The sequence below is a fragment of the Dicentrarchus labrax genome, unplaced genomic scaffold (assembly GCF_905237075.1).
Source record: "Dicentrarchus labrax unplaced genomic scaffold, dlabrax2021, whole genome shotgun sequence".
NCBI lineage: Eukaryota > Metazoa > Chordata > Actinopteri > Moronidae > Dicentrarchus > Dicentrarchus labrax.
The window spans coordinates 20,320,751-20,342,549 of NW_026136707.1; the positions used below are offsets into that span (position 1 = coordinate 20,320,751).

Below are 21,799 nucleotides of genomic sequence, written 5' to 3' on the forward strand. Positions count from 1 at the left end.
ACTGCTGGAGGGTAGTATTATATTTGCAATGTGACCAACTGATAAAACCAGGTCTTGGCAGAGGACCGACAAGGTTGACTTCTAGTGGTTTGGATTTGGACTCCCCCTTTTTTTCCTCTCGTCTCCCTGCAGCCTTTAAACAAATGTAAATGAGTGACAGGGGTTTCTACCTCTGTGCTAATGAGGCCGAGCCTTTGAAGTTAGGCATTAACAACTGGAGTGAACAAAAGACAGTTACAGAATTTTAAAGAGATTTTGAAATATGAGGTGCAAAGCGGGTCGAACAGGAGGGCCAGCCGACGAAGACTTTGAACTCAGCAGGTTTTATCATTTAAAGCGGGGAGCTGGTGGTGATGATGGTGGTGATGAGAATGAGGAGGAGGATGAGAAGGAGTGTAGGATGGAGAACATTCAACCGGTGCTCGCTGTCGACTTCTTTCCTTCTGCCTTGCCTTCCTGGCAGAGCAGTTTTACACATGATTTCTGGCCCACACTATGAAGAAAGGATTCAGATTTAGATATTGAGCCTCACTTGACTTTTCTGAGTGTGTGTGTATGTGTGTGTGAGAGAAGAGAGAGAGAGAGAGAGAGAGTTTTGGTTGTTGTTCTGGCAAAATAGCCTACTGGAAAAGGTCGGCCATGGTGGGAGCAGAGTGACTCCCGTTTAGTTTCTGCATGTAGATGGAGGCATGAAAACATGACATCGCTGTGACCCCTCCCTCCCCTCCTTTCTCTCACCACACACACACACACACACACACACACACACACACACACACACACAAAACACACACACACACCATTGATCCATTACACTGTCCACTGAGTGCCATGCGCATCATGGGTTGTAATGGTCAATCACAGCTTGGCAGACGGGATGCTTTCCATTCTTCCATGAACATGACAGTCGGTCAGAGATAACGCCCTCCACTCCATGCTCCCAGTAGCAACAAATAACTTACACACACACATACACACACACACACAGACACACACACACACACACACACACACACACTAGGCTAGCCTGATGCTCCACTGGGAGCTGGTACTGACCTGTGGCTTTCTCTCTGTGCTGCTGCTCAGAGAGGAAATTGCTCATGGTGGGACCGTGCCTGGAAATCAGAGCTCAGACAATTAAAACAACAATAGCAGACTTGTCTCGACAGGTTTCTTTTTTTTTCTTCTCACATTTCACCTTTTTTTGGAGAATATTATTTGTTATGTGATGTTTATTTTAGTGTTTCAAGGCCAAATCCTGCATAAAATATCCACAACATCAGACATGGCGAAAGTCAGAATTGTAGAGTTTTAAAATCACTTGTACAAATTTTACAGTACATTTTTCTATATTGTAGTCAGCTTATAAATAAATCACTTTAATGGTCTTGTAGCAAAAGCTGAATTTTTGGAATCTTTATTATGCCTATTTATTATATTTTCTTAAATTGTTAAGGAATTTTTAAGGCAGATCTTACAGTTACATAAAGACAATTTAGGTGTTCACATATCATTAATTTTTTTCTCAAACAATAATTTCCAAGATGATTTCCTATAGTAATATTTTGAAGTTTGTTTCTTTGTGTGTGTGTGTGTGTGTGTGTGTATAGCAAAATCCACAGAAAATTGCCAGATAAAACTGTAGCTCTCATGACACTGAAAAAAAATCTTAATATAGTTTTCAGAATCTATGTTTAGAAATCCTTATAGGTAAAGCTAAGATGGAAAGAAACCTTGAAAACCTGCATCAGAAAATGTGTAAAAATGTTCCTGTGTATGTGTTATTACACTTACACAGGTGAAGAAGACAGGAACAATTAAAAGTCAGGAAGGAGTGACGCCGTCTTTCATCCAAGGCAGGCTTAGACAGTCTTAGAGGAGGAAGATGAGGAGGAAGAGCAGATAAGATAGTCGCTCTTATTTCTGTGGAGCACGATGGTTAATTATAAGATAGACTGTGTGTGTGTGTGTGTGTGTGTGTGTGTGTGTGAGAGTGTGAGTGTGTGTGCGCGTATAAGGGTGGGGGGGGTGTAAGGTTGCTTCCCGTTGGCTTCATTAGAGAGAGCCCTAATTATCTGTGGAGCTGATGGATTTGTGACAGGCCCTAACGATTAATGCTGACAAATTCAGTAAGGTGTCAAGTCCGCAGCTGCCTTGATGTAATCAAGTTGATATTATACAGTCCCCATAGCCTCTAGTGCAGCACCAACTCAATTTGCCTGTGCAGGTGACAAATGGACTTTGCTACCTGACTAATCACGTCAGGAGACAATGCCAGTTAATGACCTCAGTAAGCCCCCACCGCCCCCACCACCACCACCCTTATAACCTTGTAATAAGCAAGCCAGGCCAGCCACAGCACATCGCAACCTTCCCCTCTGTTCTTTTTTTTCTCCCGTCTCGTTCCTTTGTTGTCCTTTTCAATCCCAACAATTGCAGAGCTTAATTTTTGTGTCGAGGTAGCAGTGCATTTTCGTAAAGTTTCCTCTTTTGTTTGGAATGCGAGGGCAGACACTTTCCAACTGTTGCAAGAGATTTATTTATTTTTATATTAATGACACGGCTCAGGCCTGTTCTAACCACTTGATATATCGGCACTCCAAAGCAATCCCGGGAACTGTTTTTTAAAATACAGACGTTCAGTTGAAGTTTTTACACTTTTGCATGTGTTGCGGCCCTGCTAGTAAATCACCACCACATCATAACACCGTCTACTTTGGCTGAACGTCCTCCCAACTCAGTGCCGTGTAGCTGCCTTGCTGAAGGCCTGCAGTTTATTCCGAGCAGGAGAATCACAGTGCCCAGGGATTAATGATTTTGCATGCCCGGGGTAGCTAAGATTACACAGCGACCTTTGTGCTCTAACTTGACGATGCTGTTATGTGATATTCTCCCCTCGAAATAATCAGCATGCTGAGATTTATGTGCCCCCCTACCCTTCTGTCTACACCGGCGTCCTGAGGAGTACAGCCGTGTGCAGCCTCTAGGTGTGTGTTTTTTTATTTTTCACTTTTAATGTTGCCGGATTTTGAACACCACCCTCCTTCCTGAGAATTAGAACAGTCTTGTTTTGATGAAAAGTTGACTTTGAGCAAAGGGACTAGTGTCTTTGGCCTGAAAGTTGGAGCGGCTCATAACTTCCGATGCCTTAAAGGCTCCACGGCTTCTGAGAAATGAGAAGTTTATGTTAGAATTCAGTGAAAACAGAGTGTGTATGTTTGTGTGTGTGTGCGTGTGTGAACGAGAGAGGGGGAGAGAGACAGAGGCGAAGAGAGCGTGTGTGTGTTTGTAGCTTAGCACTGACCGGTGTTAGTTTTCCTGGAATGAATAACTTGAACGAGTGTAGCGTAACCACGCCACGTTAGTCATCCTCTTTAGCAGAGCCTGCCTTTAGATCCCCTCTCTATGCCCCCCACAGGACCACGAAAACAACCTCTAACAGCAGCTTGACGTATTTCTCACGTCTGACTGTCATATCTGTTCACTATTCCCGATCAAAACGAGGGATATCAGACAGAGCAGGAACACATATTGATCCACAGCAGCCAGTTTTATTTCCCCCTTCAGTTGTGCTGTATGTTTCCTGGGCCTTCCCTTTAGCGTGTGTGTGTTTGGCGGTCGGACTCGGCTAGAGGTTACGCTAATTGGAGCGGTGGTGTCGTTAGCAGGTGGCATCGATCGACCTCGTCGATAGCCACTTTTGCTCCTGCACAACCCTCCGAAACTATTAGTTAAATTTACATCTGGGATTTGAGGCAGTCAAAGGTCAAACATGCTCAGCTCGCTCTTCTAATGCCTCGAGTCACCACAAGTGCCCCTGTGTTAGTGTGTGTGTCTGTTTGTGTGTGTATGTGTTGTATTAGTTTCTTAGTTACATGCATTAGTTATGTTTATTATCCTTGCAAATGCAATTCTTTTGCACAGGAGTTGCACAGAAAAATTCCCATTCCAAAAACCGTTTCAATATCACCATGAAAGTTTTTTTGTATTGATAATCAGTGAATAACTAATATAATCAAATGGAAAGTATTAGCAAGGTTTAAGCTGCATGTGTTAAGCTTTTCCTGTTCACATTGATAAGGATATTTTACACCATAGCAGTAATACCCCTCCTCGTCTCTTTCTCTTTCTTTCTGAGTCTTTCGGGGGCATTCTCAACAAAAGCTGCCCTCAGGGCACGCTGCTGCCATCACTAGCAGTGTGTTACCCTTGCTGCACTTTAGACACACACACACCGTCAGCCATAAACACAGACAGTCAGACTGACTGACAGACACACACACACACACACACACACACACACACACACACACACACACACACACACACACACCCTACACCTAACGCTTAAGTGCAGCCAGCATGTCTCTGTGGGAGGTCATAATGGAGGTGGCTTAGTATGATGGGAAATCATATCATTAAAGCAGCCAGATGTGCTTTGTTGCCTGCCTTGCAGCACATAAAAACAGCAGCAAGTCATGGGATCCAAAAAAGAAAAAAATCCTAGTCTGAGAAAATCAAGTCTGAAACAGATAGAAAGCAGCCCTCTGGGACTGGGCTGACAAGCAGTCTTACTCCTGACTGCCATAGAAAAACAATTTCCCCCCAAATAAAGAATTTTTGTTCTCATTTTTCAATGTTGCAGCAGCATAACAAACTCGCTTTTTTAAACTTCAGATTCAGATTGGACGCAAAGCTTTGATAACTGGCGTGCTGTTGCTCTTATCATCTCTTTGTTAAGTGTGCTTAATTACTATGTAATATTTGTGTTGTGCTGAGTAATTACATTTTGTTAAGGCTCCACAGTGGGCATGTAAGGCTTTTGAGCTCATTAATGAAAATTGTTCGTATGTTGTGTTAAGTTTTTTTTTTTCTCTGGCACATTATTTGAGACATGAGGAAGATAAGAGGGGAAGCTTTCAAGAGAGGTAGTCGTGCAACATTTAAGGCACAAAAATTGACATCTCAAATTTTCTTAAGTAAAGTATTACATTTGCAGAGGGTAAATTTGCTCTCTTGATCAGTGCAGTGCCTTCTCGAGAGGCTATGGGAAAGTCTGCTAGAGCCAAATTTAACATGTTACTTCTATCAATAAAAGATGAGCAATTACAGAATATTTTGTCTAATAAGTATTTGAATTCCTCAGCGCAGGAAAAAAAAAAAAAAAAACATGTAGCTTACCCACTCATTACATCAGTTAGCAGGGGGAGTGAGAGGCAGCTCTTTGATGCCAACAAACAAACAAGACAAACGAGATGGGCCCACTACAGAAGAGCAAAAGCCCTATCCAGGGACACCCAACCCCTGCGTACTCCTCCCTCTCCTCCGTCTCTTCTTCTTCTATGTCTCTCTACCTCTCTCTCTCTCTCTCCGTCTCTTTCACGTATCTCTCATCTCTCCTCTCATTTCTCGGCACTCCCTCTCCCTTTATTTCTTGCTCTTTTCCCCTCTCCAGCATGTTTCTCATCTCACATCACCCTCTTTCCTGGATAAATACTCGGTTTTTGCCACTCAAAAGCGAAGAGAAAAGAGAGAGAAGTGCTGGTGGTAGAGGGGGGTGTTGCGGGGTGAAAAACGGGGATGAAAACATTTTTTTTCTTTTTTAAACTGTGCTCCTTTTTTTCCTTGTCTGTCAGTTGTACCTCATCAGACAAAGTTAGGTGGAGATCGTCGGGGATGTGAAAAGGGAAACAAATGAGGGAAGGAGTGAAAGACTTTAACTGTGCATTCTTGATTTTTTTGGCGCTGCTTTTCCAAATACTTTGTCATTTCAACATGTTTTTGAGTGCATAGAGCAACATAACAAAAGTGGTTTGGCATTATTTGTACTTTCATTCCAGTAATTGAATGGAATCGAGGGTGGTGGGAAAAATGGATGTTCGACATTGTCAGTGGGCATCGATGTTTAGTCCAGCAGCAGCATCAAAAAACGTGGCGTCACTGGGTCGGGGTCCATGTTGGTTGGATGGATGGCAAGGTGAGGGGTGGTGGGATGGTGTTGGAGGGTGGGGGGCAGCTTTTAGGACGGGTATTAGAGCTGACAGATGAACGGGACGATGGACAAATTCTCCCGCAACAGCTGTGACTGCCGCCATTATCCTGACAGGTGTCAATTAAGAATTACTGCCCGGCCGGCCGAATGCCCCTCCCGACTCACACGCACGTCCCTCCATCCCTACAACAACCCCCTCCAACCCTCCCACCCCTTGTCCAGCTGTCGGCGTGCGAGCAAAATAACACTTTACCCTTGTCAGTGTTGTCACAGGCCCTGCAGCCCCGGTTCTCTTCCCCCTTTGAAACGGCAGCCAGCGGCAGATGCTCGCCGGTCAATAGCTCGGCGTATTAGTGATCATGGTGATGTGTCTGTAGGTGGATGGGTGGGGGGTGGATGGTGTCCAGTTTTGTCCATTTGTAGCTGTTCAAACTGTGATCTACTGTTTGTATCTCGCTCTGTTATTAGGTAACGAAGCATTTCCAGAAAGATGAGATGATGAATGCATTGAAAAACGGTGATTAAACCGGTATGAGATCTTTCCCATTAGATTCTTTCTGCTTTTAAAATAACCCTTAGTTATAAAGATTTAGATCAGGCTCTGCAATATGAAAGGTTAAAAAGCCCCTTTATTGCCTCGCAGGTTTGTGTCTGGATGCATTTGTTCGGAGTGCGTGGTTGTGTTCACCTTTTGCAAAGCAGCAGCTGCAGACTAACCTAGATCCTGGTTCCCTTGATCCTATGCTGCTCACCCTGTTGGCTATCACAGGGCCGCTTTTATTCCACATTGTAAAGTGGGGAGTTGAGGTCAATGAGTGAGAAAATGAACAGTTGCCATTGCCCATCTCGAAGGCTCCCTTCCAGTAAACCCGCTGGCTGACAAACACATTTTTGGGTCGGAGGCTTCTGGCTTTACAGCGAAAAAAGGGAAATCGAAGCATGTGTGTTCTCCATTTGCCATATTTTCTCAATTTTTAGGGGTTTAAATCATTGCGGTGGCATGCAGTTTAATTTCCCTTTAATTGTTAAACTGTAATATAAAAAGCATTATGTGTATGAGACAAGGATTGAGTTGGCCAAAGTGTGTGTATGACTAATAACGAGGGAAACGTGAAGTTTAGTGTTACATACCTTTATTTCTAATTATACACCATATATTTTACCCTTACATGCACATATGTTGTATGAATTTCAAAGTTATTATATGTTCGTGTGCCACGCTGTTGACACGCTGTAGTTATTACTTGGCTTCTGTAATAAATGCAGTTTTCAGTGCCGGCGCAGAATAAACATGAGAAGCTTCAATCGGTAGAAGGAGGAAGCAAAAACAGCAACGCGAAAAAGCAACATGAGAGTGAGCGCAGAAGGCTCCCCAGGAATACACAGATGGATTTGCATGTTCACTTGGGAGTTACAGTTTTGGATTTCCTCCCTAGAAATCATTTGCCACAGAAAATAACCGAGGAAGATAATATCAGTGTTATTTCGCTACTCCTGCTTTATTTGCATATCTCTTGTTTTAAATAAGGCAACCCCTCGGAGTGAAATTCAGTTTGTTTTGCGGAGCTTCATTCTGCATCACCTATTTTTTTTGTATGCCTCAACCTCTCTCCCTCTTTCTCTTTTTATTTAATTCTTTCTCCAGGCCTACCTCCTCTCTTCTGTCTCACACTGGCACTAGACTGCTCCGAGCGATTATCAAACCTGAGAATATTTTCCATCCCCATGCAAATCACCCACCATGCTCTCTTATCATTCCTGCTTTACCCCCCCCAATCCACCACCCCATCCACCCCAAACGGTTGTGTGTAATCAAAGTAAACGGCAGCTAAAGCTAAAAGGGAAATGCTCTTTGTGGAGATGGATGGAGGGATTAAATATTAACCGGATGCGGCTGACTTAAGGCAAGTGTTTTACATAGCTGCTCCCGCCGCGGCTGCCGCACATTGATCCCCTCACCCTGGCGCCTTTACTTGTTTGGCTGCCTGCCGTTAATTTTTCACCATCATCTCACTGGCCAAGCCTTTAGAACGGAGAGGGAGGCCAATGAACGGTTCACCCAGCCACCGCTGCCCCCACCCCCCCCCTCCTTGTGCCTTTAACGGGGGCAGGTGAGATGGATGATAGCAATTTGAAATTTTGTTTGTGCGTGTGATCATGGAGATTGTTTTTGGTATTACCATGGTGTAACAATTCCAGTGATTAATTGAGGCGAATGCTCGGTTAGGATTGGAGGAATTGGTGGAAAAACGGGAGGTTGCAGGTTCTCCACCTTCCTCCGCTCTTGACTTGTGAATGTGGTGTTTATCGGCTGACCTTGGGAGTCCAACACTGCTGCCTTCTCACATACACACATACAACAACACACTCCCAGGATCCTGCCTCCACACACTGCCCCTCTTGTCATATCACTTCCTTCATTTCCTCATGCCTCCCTCTTCCTCTCCTCCAGCTGTGATTAAAAGAGAAAATCCAACCGCTCAAACCAAACTTTGGGCAAAAAGGAGACTAAACAAAAACAAAATGGCTACAGTGACTACACTATTCATGTAGATGGACATTAGAGGTAGGAATGCTCTTCCAGTGGCAGTGGCGCTGTGTATTTTCAATGTGTTTGTTGTCTACATGTGTATAGCAATATCCTGTGGGTCACAGAGGCAGCTTGTTAACAGGGGGGCTCATACCAGTGGTGGTTCAACCCCCCTCCTCTAACCACACACACACACACACACACACACACACACACACACACAAACACATATAAACACAGTTGTTGCACTGGTGCTGTTGACGGCATTGTGAAGGCCTTCTGGCATTTATAAATGCAGTGTCGGTCCTCTGGCGGAGCTCTACCCTGCAGTCGTCAGACACGACCACCACTCATCACTCAGCCCTAATGATGCCTTGTTTTCCCAACTCCCCCCCTCCCTCCTCTCCTGCGCGCCCACCACCCCCCTCTACCCAGAGTGCACATCTGAAGGGGTCGTAGGCAGGTCGTGACCCCCGGGTGGCCGCAGTCCGGACGACTGCTGCACTTCTTCTCGTGTTTTGGTTTTCTCTCTTTTGCTCTCTGGCTCAGTTTCTGTCTTCCTCAGCTGACATTAGGTTCAAACACATACAAGCCTTTTACAGCCGGTATCAATGTTTCCCTGCTGGAAGGTGCAGATAGCTGATATTTATAATTCTGCATGGTACTAATTTGAATAATTTTCATGCCACCAAAAATTCCAAATATTTTCCCTATCAAACAGAATAACATGATACTAAAATGCTCTAAGCCAATAAGCCAACAATAATAATAGCATTGATAATAATAATAAAACTAAAAATATTGTTGCCTTGTTATTTAATCCAATCAAAATGCTGGTGCATTACTATTAAATGCAGTTAAAAGAGCTCACCTTAGAAAAACATGTAGTGAATTAAATATATCGATCATATTAGACCTATGGGTCATCCTTTAATAAATAATAAATGTTGGTAAACAAATGTATTAATATGTCTGACCCTGCTCTTTTTACCCCCTCCTTTGTCTCTTGGATCCTCACCAACTTCTCCTTCCTTTTCATGCTGTTTTCTTCTTTTCTTCTCCCTGTGTCTTTCTGTGTCTCTCGCTCTTTTGCTCTCCTTTAGTCAAAGTAGCCCTGGTCCCCATAGCAACACATAGTGAACTCTTACTCATTAGTGTGTATGCAGCCCCACTGAATGGCCTGAATCCTGTTTCTCATTCCTGTGATTTCATACCAACACATCCATCACCTCGTCATGATTTTACTAAACCTGGACTGCGTCAGTGATATTTGGACATTTGCTTGATTCCAAATCAATGTGTTTGTCTTGTAGTGGTGGGTGAATAGTGTGTGTGTGTGTGTGTGTGTGTGTGTGTGTGTGTGTGTGTGTGTGTGTGTGTGTGTGTGTGTGTGTGTGTGTGTGAGAGAGATCACATGAAGATTGAGAGGCGACACTGGGAAACGTCCCTCCGTCACGCCTGACTCACGCTCGGCTGTTTTTTTTGTTTTTTTTGTTAAATCTCCAGAGCGCTGATAACAGGTCAGCCGTTGAGAGAGAAACGAGAGGGAGGAGGGGTGTAAAGAAGGAGAGAGATAGAGAGAGGGAGGGGGTAGAGTGAGGAAGTGAAAGAACCAGGATATGATTAGAGAGAGAGAGAGAGAGTAAGAAAGTGTGTATGCAGAGGAAAAAAAGGGAAAGAGAGAGATTGGACTTCTTTATGCTGGCTCACCCATTGCGTGGGCGGCGCATGGAGTGGAGAGGTCAATGGGATGCCGTGATAGGCTAATCTGCCAGGAAGGGAGGGTTAGGGCAGGCCTTATGGGAGCAGCTCATTGGCTGGACTCATTTGTCCTGTGAAATAAAATCTCATCGCGTCTTTGTTTTCATTTTTTACCCCATCGTTTGAAGATTGATAGTGCGGGTATTTGCGCTGAAATCTCTTTTCGAGTGTGAATATTTATCTGCTCTATACTGTATGTGCCCGCGTAAGAGTGTGTGTGTGTGTGTGTGTGTGTGTGTGTGTGTGTGGCATACTTTTCTTAGTTCATCCCAGTTCCTGTGGGAGTGTGTGTGTATTTGCGATGTTTCCAGAGCTGTGTGTGCTCGTCCTCCAGTCAGACACATGGATGACAGATGACCCAGTGGGAGACACCAGCCATCCTGCCCAACCGGAATCTCCTCCCCCCTTCCACCTGCCCCCCTCCCCTTTGCCTACTAAAAAGTGTGTACTTTGTTTACTTCCTCGGCTTTTAGCCATAAATCCTGGATCTACCTCCGATGTGGCGTTGCCCCCTTTTCCTCGGGTTACAGCTTTGTACACGTTCATAATAGCTGCGTCACTGCGAGTGTGTGTGCGGGAGAGCAAACCAGCCGCAACCTGGCTGCATGCATGCCTGTCTATCGCTGTAAAGGCGAGGAGGGGAGGGGGGGTGAGGACTTACTGGACCAGAGGAAACCTAAATCCTCATATAAAAAGGCCATGCACTCAGGCTGGGCCGAGGGAAGGAGGGAGGGAGAAAGAAGGGAAGAGAGAGGGAGACAGAAACCGGTGGGGGAAGAGAGAGAGAGAGAGAAGGGAAAAAAGTTGATTTCCTTTTTCAGCAGAGCCATACATCACAGGGCCTCCCAGCTGCAGTGTCACAAGCTGACAGAATGACATGTGTCATTTATCAAAGGGGCCAGGCGGGGGCCTTGGGAAACGTGCACCACAAAGCCTGAGAGAGTTCATTCCAACGCTCAACCCTCCCTCCCTCCCCCCTTCCCTCCCTCCCTCCCTCCCTCATCTCTACTCCCTCAGCCCGCCCCCGCCGTTCACTCTCCTCCTCGTTTTCTCTCCTCTCTGCCCCCCCCCCCACCCCACCCGACCACCTCCACCCTCCCTACTCACTTTGCCTGGTGCCAAAAAAAGGGCCCTGTAATGTTTTCTGTCTTCCCTGTACTCACACACAGACGCTATGTGTGTGTGTGTCTGTGAGAGTGAACGTGTGTGTGTGTTTGTGTATGCCCCACTGAGAACAGGCACTTGCCACACCTCGACGCCAAAGTCAGTCCAACTTTGAAGAAAATCTGAAAGAATAAATCGCATTAAGAGAGCATTCAAAACCCTTCGAGCTAACAGTTCAACAACATGCAAAGAATTTGTTCATAGTCATTCATAAAAGTATCACCCAGTAATGATATTAATGACACTTAAGTCTTAAAGTTTTGATTCCAGAAGATATTTAATGCAACAACTTTACCTTGCTACTTGGATTAGTGAATTGAAATGTGTGCATGTGTGTGCGTGTGTGTTATGCAGCTCCAGGGCGAGAGGTTGTTTGTCTTGCTGCTGCTAATCTGGTTAAAGACGGCCTTTATTTTTCTGATTGCTATTATTGTAGACTTGTTAGAGCATAGCTGTTAGCACTCTCCCATACCATTCTTTACTCACTTTGCTGTCATTTTTTATTCATTTTATCTCCTAGTGGCCTGGAAACATTTATATGCACACACGCACACACTCTCCATACCTGCTACTGAAGAGTTGTTTGACAGAGAGATTACAGCTTTCCCGGCTGGTCGGGCCCCAGTCGGAGGTCTGCGGGGTCACGGCACTGAACGCTCGGGGCCCGTTTAAGAACGCATTACGTTGCAGAACAGCTTGTACATAGGAGCGCCTGTTGTAACTGATGTGTCAGTTACAATAGCGAGCTGTGTCAGTCCAGTCATGGCATGCCTATCTACAACTTTTTGTGTTAACGTCTTACCCCACCGCATGCACTCCATTTCCAGCTTCCTCTCATCCATCATCGGCTCACCTTTCATCCCAGTCCCTCATCCACCCCCAACATCAGCCCCTGCTAGGGTTAACTCCATCCCAGCCACTTCTAGAATCAATAAACTATCTCACCTGGGAACCCGTCCCTTCCTCCACCATGGCCAGATTAGACTTTAAGAGAGGCCAGAGATTTAACACTATAATCTGCCTCTTTACCCTATGTTTAGTTTTAGTGAGGAAGGCCATCTTGTTGCCACGTTTCTCTAACACTGAGCGACGTCTTGTTTTGTCACGTTTTTCTTTTGAGCAAGTGCAAGTATTTTTTGTCCAAAGGTTAATGAGAGAGAGATCGAGTAAAATCGACATGAATTTATTGGGAAACCACATCTCAAGAAGTCATATAATTCCTGACCACTGTTACCATTTAGTAGCCATATTTTATCACAGTGAATAAATAAAGGTTTATGACTTGAAGTTAACACAGCAAGGTCTTGGCGGCTACCAGTATTACATATTAGTTAGAACTAGATGTAGAGGGACATTTTTTTTGAAGACATACCAGAGAATTCAATACATCTTGCAAGCATGTGTCTTTGAAAACTGTGTTCGCTCGCTTACTTTTGCTTTCTAATACCAGACTAAACAGAGTATATTTCTACTTTTAGCAGTTGGTGCAGAATCCAGCCAGGTCCTGGCAGATCAGACAGCCTGAAGAACAGCTGAAAAACTTTGGGTGAAATGCTCTGTTTAATTATTAAAAATCCGACTCGGGGCAGCACGAGGTGGCGAGAAGACAGAGAGAGAGTGAGTAAGTGACGGGGGAAAAAGAGAAAAAAAGTTGTGGGGGAGCCCTCCTGACAGTATAATGTTTCCTTGCTTTGTCTGCGGGGGTTAAAAGACATGGTACATCATTAAGAAGAATATTCAGTGGTGGTGTCACTGAGGGGTGACCCTTCTAACAGGTCATGGATAGGTCACTCTTTAAGCCCCACCACCCCCACCCCACTAAATACTACCCCCACCCCCCTACCCTGTACACACACATAGGTAGGTAAGGAGTTTCAGTCCCAGGGTGGCCATTTTGGTATCTTTGTTGTCCTTTTTTCTTGTTGATAAAAGGGGTCTTCAGGAGTAAAAGGTTTTTATTGATTGTAACGTGCAGCCAAGTTGAGCTAAAGCACAGTAAAACAATCGTATCTGCACAGTTCTGCTACTGTTCTGAAGTGCATTTTGACCATGTGTATTCAACAGCTTCAGTGTTTATAAGGATATCGAGAATGAGAGAAGGGCACTATCCGTCCGCTGTCTTCTTTGTGTTTTCACCTCCCTCCTCTATCCGTTCTACATATTTTGTCTGTCTGTGGGTGAGTGTGTGTGTCAGGGAGGTGGGGGACCAGGAAGACCCCTTTTTCATTTGTCTTCATAAGCCTCATTTATTTTTGCAGCCAGATGTGAGCTGACAGACATCACTCAGTGCCCCCCCCCAACTCCCCTTTCTCCCTTCCATCGGCACCCTTGAGTGCCCCCCGCCCCAGTCTCCCACAAGGAGGTCAGGCGAGCACCCCACCACCACCACCACCTCCCCTGCCCCCCCAGCATTACAGAAGATGGATGTGTCTTTAAAGCAGAGATTGATTGTGGATATCAGAGTTATGGCGCCATTCATCACGGCCGATATTATTCAGACGAGCAGGATTGAACAAGGAGGTGGGACTCCTGAGCCCATGGGTGGGTTCTTGGGGAGGGGGGCAGCATGGAGGAAGTTTAATAGATTGAAGATGAGAGTGTGTGTCACACTCTGTGTGTGTGTCTGTGTGTATGTGAATAAATGTGTGTGCTTATGCTCATGTACTTGCTTGTACCTTTGTAAGTCAGCCTCACTTGGGAATTCTGGCATGTGTTTGCGTCTGAGTGTTTCTCGTCTTTATTCTTGTCAGTGTGTGTGTGTGCGTGTGTGTAGCTGTCTGCATTGATCTCCAGTGATGTGATCCTCCTTCAGAGTCTGTTCTCATCGGACTCTGATTTACGGCTTCATTAGGATCCTTGCACTACCTCCCCTTCTTTTTGTCTACCTCCTTTCGCCAGGTCACTCTTGGAAACACACACTCACAGACAACACACTCTGTAGAGATGAAATCTGCAACTAAAGGACTTTTCATCCCAACACTTTGTATAGTTTGTTTCTGTTCTGTTTGTCATCTTTATGAATAATCTCTTATTATTCATCAAGGCTCAGCACCTCATTGTGCCCTGAGAGTTGAAGTGCTGTGGCGGTTTTGGAGGTGCTTCCCTACCCCCAGGCAGCCCCACTTGGCTGAAAAGAGCCCTCATTGTGTGTGTCGTCTTTTATGGCGCTGCCTGAAAGAGAGGGATGCACTCCAGTCGGCATTCAAATGCACGTGGTAAAGCAGCCAGCAGAGCAGGACAAACACCACAGGTTGTAAACGCTTTGAAAAGGAGTGTGTGTATGAGAGTGTATGAGGGTGTGCATGCATGAGGATGTGTAGATGTGAATGCGGGCGAGTGTGTGCAGGCTCTTGACTGAAAGGTTTTCACTCTCTTTACCTCCACTTTTCTCTCCTGATACAGTTTGCCACTTACTTTACTCCGTTTTTTTCCTGTCTTACCTGTCTTCTGTAGTTGCCTCAAATGACTTTCTTCTTCCTCCACTAAGAAAAGAGCCTCAAAGTTTTTGCTTCTCATGTTTTTAAAATCCCCACCCCACCCCGCCATTATCAGGAGTCAAGTCATGCAGAAATGTAAAAAATAAGAAGGTAATCACACTTTGTGCTGGTGCTTTTGTCGTCAGTCCGTGATGGAAATGGGTCTAAATATGAGATTAGAACCTGCCGGTGACTGATGCTATTAGGCAGATATGCCATAGACTTTACTATCTCCCATGAAGGATTAGCGCAAATTATACTGGGAGACAGGCTTGATTTCTCCTCTGCCTGGCTGGATGTGGGCATTTGAGGCACTCTAAGTTGACAGCGTCTGTCTCTGCTTAGTTCTCCGAGACAGGTTGTGTGACAGCTGATGCCAGGCGAGGGCTTAAAAAGTGTGTATGTGTGGGTGTCTATTTGTGTGTTGGACCACGTTTGGTCTGTGTGTGCGAGTGCGAGTGTGTTATTTTGTGTGTGTGTGAGAGAGTAGGAGAGTTATAAACTGACAGGCGAGTGTGTTTGAATGTGATTGCGCGTCAATGACGTTTTTTTTTTTTTTTTTTTTTCAAAAAACAGGTTCTCTTTGAGTAGGGTGACAATTGGGAAAGGCTAATTTTAAGCTTGGTGGCTTCCTCTTTAATTCTACACACTCTTATCTAGTGTTATTTTAAATAATTAAACTGTCTGTAAGACTGTCCAGGTGAAGCTGTTTTTGTAGCTATGAATAAGTAAGAAAGCTGGTCAGACGTCTGACCAGGTGCTGGATTTCAGTGTTTAAATCCATTTGTAGGAAAATGCTGATAAAAACAAAACCTAGATAACAGGACACATACATTTTTCTTCATATCCAAACCCTCACTTTGCTTCAGAAAGCTCCATCATGACAGCAAGCCGATGGCATCCATCATGCAGTGCGTAATCTCTCATCGTTTGAACTATGATGTTGATATAACTAGAGGAAGGTGGTCGAGCGGTTCGTTCACCTCTCAGGAATGTTGAGAACATGCAAATGCTCCCTGTTTTAGCCCTGCTGTCTCCTCTCGGCCTGCTGATTTAGGAGGGTGACATGTCCTTTAATGTTGGGTAATAAACTGGAGGGGTGGATTTATAGGCTCAAGCCTTGTTTTCCCCCCACTGTCTCTGTCCGCTGGCTACTATGACGACAGTACAAGCTCCACCCTCCCTCCTGCATTTAAGGTGTTTTTCAAAGCTACAGTAGTAATAGTAGAACCGTTTGGCAAATGTCACACAGAAATTAGACGGAGAGAAAGTTTCCCAGTGTGGTGGAAATTAGTTTGGATCGAAAATCACGTGATCGAGGCCAACTTTAAGCTCTAGTCATTCTGGGTTAAACCTGCCATGAATTAAAGAAAAGTTCAACCTCAGAACAAAGACATTTCCTGCACTGAATTCCTAACCAATGAAGGAGATGAGTTTCATTGAGATTTTTGTTAATAAATTTCCTTTCCTTGACATTTCTACTTGTGCAATGCAACCAAAACAATACCTAAATTCAGCAAAGCAACAATTCACTCTCACTCAAAACCAAAGCGAATGATCTTTACTGCACATTTAAAAACATTCCTATCCACTGTGCAGCACATCTTTGATTCAGCTCGTCCTTATTTCTCCCCGTCCTCAGATTTCTGCTCTGTCTTCCCACTCATCATCCTCCTCTCTGCTCTTTCCTCCTCCTTAGTTTGTGAGGTATGATGCACAGCGCTGCTTCGCTATGTCAGCAGGATTGAAACAGGTCAAAGTGTAGAGTGACTCAGATAGGTGTAGCGTCAGACTGATATATACTGTACAGTGTGTTTCCTAATATTGGCTTCTTCTTGGAATTTGGCCAGACGAGGCTGCCCACCTCTGATATGATGTAGTGAAGATTTCTGCCTGACTACAGCAGGTGAATATGAATGTATTAGTAATGTTTTTATTTCAGGTGGTTGACCAGAAAATGCTCCTCGGTGTGGTGTGGGAGGATTTACTCACCAACCTAAGTGTGTAAATCCTGCAATGAAACCTGCATTCCCTGCCTTGTAGAGCTGCTAAATCTAAAAGAATGTCATTAGTTTGGCTTTCAGGAGACTTCTGGAATTGTATGGTGGTTGAAATGTTGTTTGAAATGTTCTTTCAGATGCTTTTCCAACCTATCAAGAGTATATTTTATGTAGTAATGAAATGTGATAGGAGTCATATCGGTACCATAATCGGCATGTAAAAGAAAACATATCGGTCTCCTCTACACAGGATGCTCCAAATCAGTCTCATCCTCTGCTCGACACAGTTTGACTGATCAGTCCGAGGCCTAGTTTGCTGCTGCCAGCATGGGACTCGATGTTCGTTTCTCTATTTATTTCCATGGCCCATGCGTTTTTCCCCATATAAAGACAGTCTATGTCCGACCGTGTCACCGCGTGATGGATTGCATAGTCCTCTTCTCTCAGGAAGAGGAAGGGGGGATGGTGGAAAGAAGGAAGGAAAGAAGGAGGGAAAGAATGAGTGAGAGAGGGAGGAAGCGGAGTGGTGCGGTGCAGCAGTGAAGGACATGGCAGCTTAGCGCTGGCCAAAAAGACTGTGCTGAACACCTGCTCCTGTCTCCAACGCCCCTTCAACCTCCTCATTACCTGTCAATCTATCACAAGGCAGCCAGATCAAATGTCTGCAGCAGCCAGGACTCGCGCAGGGAGGGAGGGTGGGAAGAGGGAGGGGGAGCGAGGAAAGAAAGAAGGGAGCGAGAGGGACAGATTGCATGTCTGGGAGAGCAGAAAATGAAGGGGAAGTAAATGGAGCAGCTGCGTGTGCATATCGAAGATCTGTTGATAATTTGGAGTAAACTTTGTCCAGAGTGCAATTATTTAAAACTTCTGGAGGTAGTTTGTCATGTTGCTAAATTTAGAGTGCATGGAATATAGACTGCGTGCCAGTCGGGTTTGACTTTATGCAAATGTGGTTTCCCATCATTAATGGAGAGCTAAAAGATAGAAAGTTAACAAAACAATTGTAAAGAGGAAAAAAAGAAAGAAAAGAATGTTCAGGGTACGTGCTTGTTGTTTAACATCTAAAATTAAAGATTTATTTCTCAATCAAATTTTGTCTGGCATCAGTCCTGTGTTCAGTATCACAACCCCGGCTCTACACAGTAGCGTTTAGACCCACCCTACAGAACAGTTTGGGCTTTGATTGGCGCCTCTGTGTAAAAGAGGTGAATCTGTGACTGACAAGCGCCTCTGTAGGTAGGCGGGGCCTGCGGTTTCAGATTACAGCGACAATGCTGCCAGTGTGTATCTCTGAGTCTGTTTGTCTGTCGTATGCTTGACAAAGTGTGCACACTTACACATGTGGGTATATGCAGATGTGTATTTTTAGATATTTTCATGCATATATACAGGTTTATCTTGTGTCGAGTGTATGAATTACACCGTGTGTGTTGATACACGAGAGTCTGCATTTGTACATAGTGTGTGTGCTTTAAAAGGCAGATGAATTTGAGCTCATCAAGGTGCATTAGTGCACACATGACCAGTCCCAGCCTTCTATTTCTGATCCCTTTCAGTCCCTACTCACTCTCTCTCTCTTGTTTTCTCAGTCTTTCTCCAGCTCTCTCAACCCTCTCTCTCCTTTAGTGTGTGAGCTGTGGTGATTTACGGTAATTATCCATCGTTGGGTCATCTATCAGGCTGGCCGTTGCTAGGAGATGGAAGCAGCTGCTGCTGGCTGTTGTCTTGTCAGGGACAGTGCATGTGTGTGTGTTTGTACATACTTGTGTATGTTTGCGTGTGTTTTCTGGGATTTGGGTGAGGGTGCTTGCATGTGTTTATGTGTGTGTGTGCTCGTGTGTGTATTTATTGGCAATGTGCGTGTGTGTTCAGGTGAAGTGGTCCATCCTGATGTGGGGATTTATAAGCGCAGGTGGTGCAGAAGACAGAAGGAAGCAAAGGAGTCAATGGATGGAGGGAAGGATTGTAGGAGGGAGAGAAACTTGGGTGAGGGTGGGGTCAGAGGTTGAAGGAGGCCAGGTGGAATTTGAGTGTGTGTGTGTTTGGAGGGGGGGGCAGTTTAAAAGGCACAGGTGTGTGATAGACAGGGGAGCTGTATGATAAATTTATCCAGGCAGATGGAAGTTGGAAGAAGTCGGGCCTTGGGGAGTAGTTTTAGTGTCTGTGAAAATTGTAAGATTGAGTGTGGGGGTGGGGGTGGTCTATTGGCAGGTGATCGTTCCACAGATGGGTGCTGGTTCAGATCCCTGCTGAGGGGCCTATTTCTCTTCATTTTGCCTTGTAATCCACCGTAACCCATTGTGTTGCAGCCGTTTCAGGTTTCATGATCTATACACGCCATTCATGTTGGAGCAGACTTGAACGCACCCAAATCCTGCGCGCACACACACAAACACACACACATTGAAAGGTCACCTGGTAAACATTATAGTCTTAACACTGCGTTCAATAAAGCATATGAGAGGGAGTTTTCAAACATTAGATAGAGAGATTGGTGAAAGTGTTTACTGGTGATTCGATATAATGCCCAAAGCCAAAACTGAGAAGACACTATAAAAGCAATTACAGTACACAAGCAAAATGATTATGTTAACATAAGAAGTTGTGTAAACTAAAGTAAAAGTAAACAAATATGACAGCTAAAATTGCAAGCAATAAATAAAATAATTCACTACTGTTTACTACCAAAATTGATAACAATGATAAAAATTCTAACACTACCAAAGAGCTAATTCACAAACTCATTAAAGATACAATTAAAAAATTCACACTTAGACTGTTTAGATTGTGAACATCTTAAAAAAAGGCTGCAGATAAAACTGTCCAAGTAGTTTCACTGAAGTTTTATTTGCTTAAACTGTCAGTAGATCTGTGAAAGGCAGCTGGATATAAGCCACACGTCCATACGAGCTGCAGTAACTGTAAATACATCCTCCACTCTCGGCTCTCCATACCGGCCTAATTAGCGCCAGTTAGCATTTGTCATTGCGTTTAGGGGTGAAGATTAGGAACACCTCTCAATTAATCTGCAATCAGCCTGTTTGTTAATTAGCTAACCTGTTCTAAGTGGCCTTCAGGGCTCTTGTGTAATTAGCTAAGCTGCTGGGAAGCAGGTCTGTGTGTTGACATTGACCTAAAGCAAGCACACACACACACACACACACACACACACACACACACACACACACACACAAAACACAGCACATATATACTGTATAAGAAGACACAAAAATCTGCAGATGTCTCCAGTCATGGTCAAGAGGGACAAGAACCCCTGGCTCCCAATAAATTACATACAAAAACAAACGCACCTTCTGTGCCTTCTGTTTGTTCAGGAAAAACAAATGCTTAAAGACACATGCAAACACACAAGCACACACACACTTCCTAACATACTTTATTAGTTGTCGCAAGCGTGTCATGCTCATCCAAATATACACATTTACACATCGTCATGCTCGCAGCGATACACTGATTATTCCTCCCTTCACTCTACAGCAAACCTGCATCCCTCAAAAGCATTCTTAGAAAAGGCAGGAGGGGGAAAAAAATACATACTGTACTCCCCGTGCACGTACACTCTTTTGAACATTTCATCCTTTTCAAGTGCAACAACATCCCTACCAAAATGAACAGCTTCTCCATTGCTGTGTCGAAGCATTTTTTTTCTTGCTCACTTCAAAGCCATTTGTTTACTCTGCTGCCTCCTGACATTGTCTGTGGTAATTAAAGGAGCGCACTGAAATTTATGGTTTAATTATACAGGCCTTGTTATGCAGAGAAGACCAGGATGGGCTGATATGCTCAATAAAAATAAATAAATTCTATACGGGTTTATTGAACCTACGTTTGCATGGAGGGTGCAATCGTTCCAGCCACTCAGGTGTGTGCGTATGTGTTATTGTGTTTACGTGTTCACATGTATGCATATGTGTGTATGTTTATTTATGTATTGCCTTGCAGGACAGCAGCAGCAGCAGCTCAATGTGGAGTGTGAGTGGGTGAGAATTAAATTGAAAAAAAAAAGCTAGATGAATTGCAATCGATTGGCGCTGGTTCACTGTATTGATCCCCCAGCATGTTAAAGCCTGCTGTACTCCATGAAGAACACTCAGTCAGTCAGTTGCCCCCCCCCCATCCACCCCTTCACCAACTAACACACGGCTGGATATACTGTAAATGTCTCCCTGTGTTGTTACTGCATGCATGTGTAAAAAGCGGAGACGATAGTTCTTCCCGTCCTACATTCAGTGTGAGGGTGAGTGTGTGTGTGTTTGTGTGTGTGTGTTGGTTTTGTGTATGCACAGTAATGGAGAGTGATCTTGGCTGTGGCCCACAAGCTGCTTCTCTGAACTGATCTTTGAGTTGGGTATAAATAGCGCTTGCTCTATAAATAAAACAGCAGCACCTTTCACACTCACTCTCTCTCACTTACCCACACACACACACACACACACACACACACACACACACACACACACACACACACACACACATTTAAACCTGCCCACATGGAACTTACACCTGCCCGTACACAATCATATGCACAAATACCCCCACATAGACCTCCCATCAATCCATATATCATTCTCTGGAGGTCAAATAGAAGGATGACTGTGGGACATATTGACATATTTACATGAGAGCGTGACCTGTGCCAGCTTAGCACTGGCTACTTGTCTGACCTCTGACCCCACCTTACTATACAGAACAATAATCTAGTCAAATGCCCCATATCAATCCATAGTGCACACATTTTGGTATTTAGCTGATACTTTTATTCAAAGAGGCTTGTCAATATCTTCTGCAAAATGCTGATAAAACAGCATTAGCTGATAAAGACATTGAACCTGAACCACGTTGGTAACAGAACAGT

General features: G+C 44.4%; 1 protein-coding gene across 3 annotated transcripts in view; it reads left to right on the forward strand.

Annotated features, from left to right (window-relative positions):
* LOC127367146 (teashirt homolog 1) overlaps positions 1-21,799 on the forward strand; it is a 197,509-nt gene that overhangs the window by 165,056 nt on the left and 10,654 nt on the right. The gene's annotated exons all lie outside the window — the stretch shown is intronic.